General features: G+C 37.5%; 1 long non-coding RNA gene across 1 annotated transcript; it reads right to left on the bottom strand.

The window, feature by feature from the left end:
• Nucleotides 1–316: 316 nt before the first annotated feature.
• On the bottom strand, nt 317–7,852 carry LOC107208116. Its single transcript, XR_001523094.2, has 4 exons — nt 7,726–7,852; nt 7,383–7,475; nt 7,189–7,270; nt 317–592 (listed from the first exon to the last, which is right to left on the bottom strand). It is a non-coding gene; the product is annotated as an uncharacterized LOC107208116 (long non-coding RNA).
• Between the last annotated feature and the right edge of the window lie 1,194 nt (nt 7,853–9,046).

Here is a 9,046-nt window from a genome sequence, read left to right as displayed (position 1 = left end):
GTCTCCTAAATATAGAATAAAGGCATATAAGCAGTAAAAACTATCTAGAAATGAAAAAAACGATGAAAGATGGCTCAAGTCACATGCATAACTGCAGTCTACTGTAACAGTTCCAAATATTAAAAGTGTTTGGAAAATTTGTTTTCCAAAGTAGAGTTATCTTTGAGTACAAATGTTAAATTAAACAACTGATTTAATAATTTTGAGCATAAACATGTATTTTTAGTCAAAAGAAATTTTTTATGCAATTATCAGTCATTAATATCTACATATAAGCACATAAATTAATATGAATATATCCAAAAACTGGCCTTAGTAAGTGTGCATTTATTTTAATTGTTTTTATTAATCCAGTTGTTACTTGTGTTGGTTTCTCTCACATTAATTTTAAGTGTGTGTAGGTGAATACATGTTTAGAGCAGTACACCAAATTCAGAGATTCACACAGAACCATTGAACACAGTTGGCATTTCTTGTTTCCAACAAATAGTTTTCAATTTTCCCAGGACATTCTACCTCCTTCTTGCAGAATGGTTTGGCCACGGCTTCAAATTGTGTGAGTCAGATGTTCTTCCTTTTCCACAGCCTCCCACTTTTGTATCAATTTTTTCCGGATTCAGGGAGAAGAGAAATAAAAAGCATTTGAGAACTGAGTGATGTAAGGAAACATTCTGAATTTTAAAAATATCTAATCTCTTCTAATCTCTGAAAATATACTGTCTAGTTTGCAAATTGAAAGTGTGCAACTACCAAAAAGCAAACACTAGATTTTTTTTGATACAAAGATATTTTCTTTCTGTAAATATTAATTTTAATTTTATAATTTCGCAGTCACTTTCTTGGCATAGATTTTAAGCCACAGATGAGACATTTAGTTATTTTTTTTTAATTCTCTAGCACACAAAATTCCAGCTAAAATAAAAAGTAACTCATTATTCCCATGCATCGAATAGTCAGACTTCAGGGGCCAGCACTGAAGCCAGACGAAAGTTTCTTTTCCCACACTGCTGAAATCAAAAGCTTAATTACAGACAAATTATTATGGCAGAATGTGTTTCCCCTAATATTCCCTTAATACAGTAAGTGTTTGGATAAAAGAAAGTGGAACAAAGCAATTTGATCCCTTCTTCTGCTGGCTATAGGGCCAGCAACTTCAGCTTGTTAGTTTCTTAGAAAGCCAGCTAGTCCAACCACAATTAGGTAGACCAAATCAGTGCCAGGAATGTACTGATTTATTGCAGCTTTATTGCAAAAAGAAACCAGATAAGTAATGAGGATAAAGTTCACTAGCAGAAACTTTTGAAGAAGGAGGGGTTTGGCATCCAGTGACATTTTTATCAATTTCTTAATATATATCATCCAAATAGAGACTTGGAAATAGGTAAGTGGGCTGATAAACTCCACTGCAGAAAAAAAATAATCTGGCTTCTGACCTATTATACCTGTGTCTGTTCTAATGAGGAACTCTGAAAGCTCTTTGTTCAGAAACTCAGAAAGCAGCAGCGAGCAGTGGAGAACACGAGGCTGCCTCAGGGAGCCAAGCCCCACCAACGGGCTAATAACAGACATCTGCTCAAATTAAATAAACATGATGGAAATGAATGAAGACAGATGTTTTTTAAAGTCAATTATATGGCTGAAAATCTTTCCAAACTCATAGGAACTTTGCTCTTAATGTGTGATTCCTGTGTACTCAGAACTCTGCCAGAGGCCTCCCACTCCAATAGTCTGTTCCAAGACCCTACAGGAAGACATTAAATACTGAATTTCTGGTTCTTCCAGAGTATTTGGAAATAACAAATTTCAAAACAAATTCTATTGGAAAAGTTGCGAAGTATTTATACAGAAAGATCTTCATTTATTTGGGAACATGTATGAGCCCACTCTCTAACCCTGCTCTGGTATATAGCTGACTTTTATTCTGCCAAAGGAAATACAAGTCCCAGGTCCAGGTGATCTGGGAGCCTGATGTGCTCTAGGTACCTGCATTGCTTAAGACAGGTTTGGTAATGTTTCCTTCTGATAAGGAACCTGTGTGAAAGATTAAACTGTGGGACAGCATGGCACCCTGGCTGGCAGCTGGCACTGCTGCAAGGGGTGAGGGGGTATGCAGTGGGAGGCATGGGCTGAGCAGGCACAGCTGTGCTTGTGTTCAGGGAGTCTGGATGCACAGTTTAACTATAGAGACACATAAACTCATGTTTAAACCACTATATAAGCAAAGCTGTCAAAGTGTAGTCTGAATATGTGGGTAACAGTTTATACCTAACAGATGCCACTCCAGGAGAAGTCAACATAATTCCCACCAATAAACCCTGTGCAAAAAGCCCACAGAAACAGATTCATGCCTTCAAAGTCAACAAGACTAGACCTCCTCAAAACAAATCTCTGAGCTGGGAGTTCCCTGTATCTATGACATTTTCATTGGCAAAAATGTGCTGGATGATTCTGATTATCACAATACTGCATAAAGACAGAGGTCCTGTAATAGTCAGGCTCCAGAATGTCTAGCATGTAGATAGTCTCAAGCACTACCTGAAATAATACTCAGAAATGAACAAAGAGAATAAACACCATGCATTCTTTATGGTTTGCATCATCAGGCAAACAGACACATATCTTACACCATCATTACTAAACCACATTGTTTAAAAATTTAGTAGCTTAGGAAAGAGTGCTTGAAATATTGCAATCTCAATTTTTGGCCATGGCTGTGCAAAACTAAACCATATTAGTATCATATTAGTTGTGCTATCTCATACCGTATTTGCATGTGCTGCAAAAAGGATTCAACAGCCTAAACCAGAGACTTAAGACTTCTGACCAGCATCAAAACCAAAGGCATTGAAATTCTTTGAGAAATACCATGATTATGTTATTTCTACCTCAAGTAAAAGCAAATATGACTTTCAGAAATGCTTTGGGGACAGCAATCACTTTTTACAAAGTGATCATCAAAATCTTGGTAGGTTCCAAGAGTTTAAAGATACAGTTGAATACCTACTCTGCATTTAAAACTATCCCCAAGTTTAAAATTTTTAGCTGACCCTGCCTCTGAACCCAAACTAATTATCTTCAAGTAGTTCAGCACCGTAGTGATTACTGATAATATTCTATAAAGGACTTCCTCCCTGTAGTAGTGTACAGTAGGAAATGATGAGATGTTGTTGTATTAAGTATTCTTTCCCTACTACCAGACCACTGATAAGGAGTATGTGTTTATATTTGTTCTTAGATTTCAAGGTATTTTGAGGAAAGCAAACCAAAGCAATTCTACTAGCAACACTATCTTGTTTTCAATTGAAAATCACTGTAAAAGGAAGGTGGAGGCCTAGGTGGTACTGTCTTTCATTCTCAGATAAGGAAACTGGGTCATGGGGAGCTAAGTGCCTTGGTCAAAGACACCTGCAAGCCAGTTCTGCTGGCAGCTGTGATGTTTTTGTTTATATGTACAAACACATATATATCTTTATATTGCTGTAAGGATAAGTCATATCCATTTCCATATTAGCTCAGCTCAAAAGTAGCTGAAAAATAAAACAAGAGCCATGATGTCTTCTCACAGTTGTGTAAAATGTCCCATGAAATAGAAATACTATTGGATTGACTGTAGGAACACATCAAAGCAAGTGGCATAAAGTCATGTGCATAATCAGCAAAACTTCTGGGTCAGTGGAGAAAAGCCTTTGGCAAAGGGATTGAAATCAACAAATATATGTTGATGGGGAGATTAGAGAAAGTTTCTCTTGTGTAAGAGACAATGGCTAAACATTACATGACTTCAAAAGTTACTCTATTAAAATACAAAACTGTGTTCTCTTATTATCACAGCCAAATACATCCCAGATTTAGCTGCTGTTTCATATTCTAATACTTGAGATTTCACTGCATTTTTTGATAAATGTTAGAAAGTTAGACTCATATTTTTATAAACCTATTCCAGTGTGTTTAGAGGTTATGCACTAGATAGAATGTGATCCGTAGCTTCCACACCTTACTGTGTTTCTGGACATCTTTAGTCATGAAACTGTTTAACCTACAAAAGAAATATGATCTGGAAGATCACTGATTGTACAAATTCTTTTTGTTAGAGTAAGATCTGATTTTGAGGTGAACATGCTATCATCTCTCTGTTCTAGTGTCCTAAAACAATTGCTAAAGTTATGTAAATATTCATTCACAAATTTGTATGAAGAGATCTTTAAAATCTCAACTTTCACTTTACTGTGCTTTATCAAGTTTGATAGGAATTTAAGGTTCACAAGGAATGCAGAACTAAGATGTGGTACATTTTTAGTAAGGTAGATAGCAACTTCTCCCTTTTGATTTCACTGTTATTTTTCTGCATGAAGTTTTATTTTATAGTAATTTATGATTTATATTTTATAATTATTTCATAATTTTATGACACAAAATTAACTCTTTTGGTGTTTATTTCTGTCTTCTTACCAGTAGGCATTAAACTCTAAAATGTGTCTCTAATGTAGTTTGGTTGTACAATCCTTTATGTGTAAGATATAATATGGTTATAGGACATATGAGCTGTAACGTTCAGATATACCATATTTTGGGTCATGTATATATGTGTATATGTATTGAGATGTATCTCTGTCTGTCTATATCTAGATCTATATTTTTATCTATGTCTATATTGATATAGTCTATATTTATATCTATGTATACATTTACTTGCCACATACATACGTGTATGTGTAAATATGCATGCACCGCACAAGGGAAAAAGCTCAATTAGGAATTACAACTCTTCTTTCTGAAGAAAGATTACTGCTCAGAGCTCAGGAATGTAACATTCCTACTCATAGCAATTTCTGACAGAGCGTTTAGTTTAACCTTACACAGACATAACAAGCAAAAGAACTGGAAAATATTTGTATAGTTATTAAGTGCTAATAAAGCTGATAACGACCACAACTGCCACAGACATTATGCAACATGGAGTAGTAAGGTCTGTTTATAAAGGATGTGGTTTGCAAGAGTCGGAGTAGAATTTTTTTAAGGCATAGCATTACTCAGCAAGTTTCACATGTTTGAGTCAACTCTTTAATTTCTCTGGGGATTTTAGATGCTAAATTTTTGCTTGTCATAGGGAATGTATAATTCATATTCATTTTTAAATTAGGGAAAATATATATTTTGGAGAAAGAAAAGGCATAATAGTAATAAAAGCAACAATAATGATGCCATGAACTATTTCAGTTCTGTAGTTTAAAATAATTTAGAAATGCAATTTGTCCCATGGCAGAAGAGATATTAAAAGCAACCCTTCAGCTAAGCAGATGGAAAACGGGAAAAGGAAAGAATGACAAGTTGTTCAATCAACTTTGCCACAAAGAAAAATATATTATCAGGCTGCAGTCTTCTGCCTTGCTCCATGTTATGCTAAAGATAGTTTTTGGCCCCTCAGACATGTTGTTTCCACTTGACACAAATCACTGTAGACAACAACCCCTGTTTTGCCAAGTGTTTCCAGGCAGGATCATGGGACAGAGCATGTTACTGCTTGCTCTCTGTCAGTTCTTGCTTTCTCCTTCCTCTTTATCATTGTGTGGGCACAGAACCAAGGTCTGGGTGTTTCAACATCCATAGCTGCACTGTTCCATGTTCTCCCCACGCCCCGGCCGCCACGCCTCGCCTGTCCTGTCCCTGGCCATGGGCACTGCTGGGCCTGGCAGCCGTCCCTCGAGCCCCAGAGCCCAGCCAGTGCCTGTGCTGGGCAATGGCTTCTCTGCAGCCCCGTCAGGGACTCGCTGGAATTCTGGCCCATCCTGGTGGCTCCGCTCTGCCCCAAACCCCACACCTCCATGCCTGCCCCACATCTGAAGTGCTGCCATGAGCTGCACCTCCTCATTATGCTCAAGGTTCGTTCCCATGTTCCTCCCTTGCCCCAGGTCTCACTCCTTCGTCCCTGCCTTGCCCATGGAACCCTGCCCTGCCATCTGTCTTCTTACCACACCTGGTTCAAATCATCCTCCCAGCCCCTAAGATTTGCCCCACCATATTCACTCTGCTTCCAAAACAGCATGAGCTCACAGCTCCTCAGAGCTGCCCTGCCTGTCCTACCACCTCTCCCAGCCTGGGCCCCCGAAGCTCAGTGCTGCACCCACTCTTGTACCACACCTCCTACCAGTCCTTCAGATTCCACTTCTCCTGTCTGCCTTTCCAACTGAGCTCAGTCCCACTGTCCTATTTCATGACAGTTTCAACACAGAAACTGTCAAAACCTCACTAATTAGTGGTTTATTATCTTAAGATGAACACTGAGTTTATACTTTACTGAGTGTAGAAATCTATTTGTTAATCTGTCAGATAGGCATGAATTGAAATGCAGGACAAAATTTCAATGCTCAGATGGTTCCTAGGATGGCAGGTCTCTGCACTGACCTGTTGTGACTCACTCTCTGTATCTTCTGAAGCTAACTTCACATGATTAAGTGTTTTCCAAATTTTACTGTTTATGGTCTGATCTTCTTAGACCGAGTCCTCTGAGAATTGCAGTTATCATTATTCCTAAGCAAGAAACTCTTAAGCTACAAGAGATTTATCTTTCTGAAGTTCTTCTTATCATTATGGCATTAAGCAAATTTGACACATTTTTTCTAATTTTCTTTCTTTCTTTTTTTTCCTGTCTGCTTAAGTAAGTGAAAGTGTGAAGAATGAAGTCCTTTCTAATTTCAGATTTGACATTGTAACTGAGAGAGTTCTCATACACTATCTAAGCACATACATTTTTGATCATACTTTGTCTTCTTGTCTTGTTCTGACATGTCTGCATATTACTTTAAATTACTTATTTAAAATGAGGATTGTCAAATCAATTATTAGGGTCTGAAGTGTAGTTCCAGTGGTGTCTGGATCCTTCTTAATAAATAGATACAGTTAGAGTCCTGAAACTCAAATGCAAATCCACATCTCCTTCAAACTCTGAGACTCTGTTGGCAGAGGAAAGTTTCAGTTAAGTTTCAGACTATACAAACTTTGAGAGAGAGTAAATAATATATTTTTATTTTACAAGAGCATGCCTGGAGCTAAAATTTCAATTTTACTTACAGTGTTTCATTAGTGCATTGAGAATATTTTCGTATTAACTGAAATATTTAATGAATGTTTAGCTCTCAAAATACTTTGGCTGCAGACTTACTCAAACAATGTAGATCCATGTCAACTCACCCAGTAATGCAAGAATCAGAACGGAGAACATCATCACTGAAATGTATTTTCATCACAGTGAAATATAGACATTTTCATAGTTCTGTAAAAAAATAAGAACCAGAATGCCAAAATACTGCATTTTGACATCATCAGAAAAATTCCCCCACATTGAAATATTCAATATCCTATAACATTAACATCCATTTGCTTACTTTTCAAATTGATTCAGTATGATCAGCACTTCCTTCAATGTCTTCAGGGAGATGGAATTTGAGGAGTTTTCATGTCCTCATATTCTGCATTGTCTAGTAAAACATTTCAGTAAAAAATTCATTAAAATGCAACACATGAAGATTTCAAAGGGCATCATCCTTTGCAAGTTTAATCAATAGCATCCTGAAAAAAACAACACTGGCTCTGATGCCAGGGATGAATCTGCAGCATCTGCAGTGAACTGAGTGCCATCAGCACTGTTCATAAATGTGTTATTAGTTTGGAACGACATTTTTGTCATGGTAGGGTAAGTACAACCTCTCAGAAACCAGCATTACTTACATATGGTTCCTCAAGCCTTGCTTCTCACAGTGTTCAGATAGTAGTATCCTGCACATGGAAAAGCAGATAACAGCTGTGATCATGGTTAGTGTGTGTCTGAAAAGAGGGCACATCTTGTGTTTGCACCACCTCCCCCATGTGAGACATCCTCTATGTCTGGTTGTTAGTCAAGTCAATGATTCATTATTGCCACGGCTTTCTCAGGGCTCCATACATAACCTGATCTAAACATTTTGTATTTACTGCTACTAATCATTCATCAAGTTGTTATTTTTGGCAGTCATGGTCTCCCCAGAGGAATAAACTCTTTCATTAAACTGAAAAGGGCTGGACTCTGTATAGTATAGTATAAATGAAGGAGTACTAATGCTGTCTGTTGTTTCCACTTTTATGGGTTTACTTCATGTTAATTTCAAGCCATCATCAGGGAAGTCTGGAGCAGCTGCTTCCTAAAGGATACACTTTAGAGATGATTGTTAAGTAAATATTTTGTAACGCAAAAATACTGCAATGCTCCTTCCTGCATTGTTTGCAGACTTTCAGCCCCATTGACTTCAGACATTTTTACACTGTTTTCTATACCAGTCAACAACTAATATACAGAGAGAGTAAGATTAATGACAGTTCTGGGGGAATAACACTGTAACAGCAAATAGTAGAAGGGGAAAGAAGGTTAGTAAGCTAATGCTAAGAACCATATATAATGACAGAATAACATTTTTAATACCAAAGAGATATCATAAGAAAGCACCAAAACCTTGATAAGATTGCCTTGGTCAACACTGATCCACATTCAACTGTTCATGTCTGGCATCCTCTTAAAGCCTTAGAGCAGAACAATTAGCACAGCAAATATATTTTGTACAGTTGGAGAAATGTATGCTCAGTTAGATTACCCAAAGTTACTAGACTTTGGACCAGATGCTACACTTTCAAAGCACAATGGCTTGGAGGAGCTGGAGCACGATGAATCTTTCTGTTCCCTTCCAGAGAGGCAAAGTCAGGTCCTGGAATATATCCTGGGGCCCTTTTTGTCTCATAGGGATGCTTGCAGCAGGGCAAACATTGGTCTTGTGCTGTGCCCCATCCCTGCAGAGATGAACACACTATTTAGTCTAGATTGGTGTTGGCTGCCTTTTCTGGTAAGGTGTCTGCCTGGCTGCAATGGGGAAAAGCCATTATGTAACCCTATTTGGTATTTCAAGGGAAGATAAATAAGCTCTAATTGTTTGGGTAAGCACACTGTTATCTATTGCTTCACAGTATTACAGCTTGGCTGTTCTATGCATATTAATGAAAAATACAAGGAATATAGACAGAA

The sequence above is a fragment of the Parus major genome, chromosome 8 (genome assembly GCF_001522545.3).
Source record: "Parus major isolate Abel chromosome 8, Parus_major1.1, whole genome shotgun sequence".
Taxonomy (NCBI): domain Eukaryota; kingdom Metazoa; phylum Chordata; class Aves; order Passeriformes; family Paridae; genus Parus; species Parus major.
The sequence above is the reverse complement of the archived record's forward strand: the minus strand, read 5'-3'. Positions and strand labels throughout refer to the sequence as shown.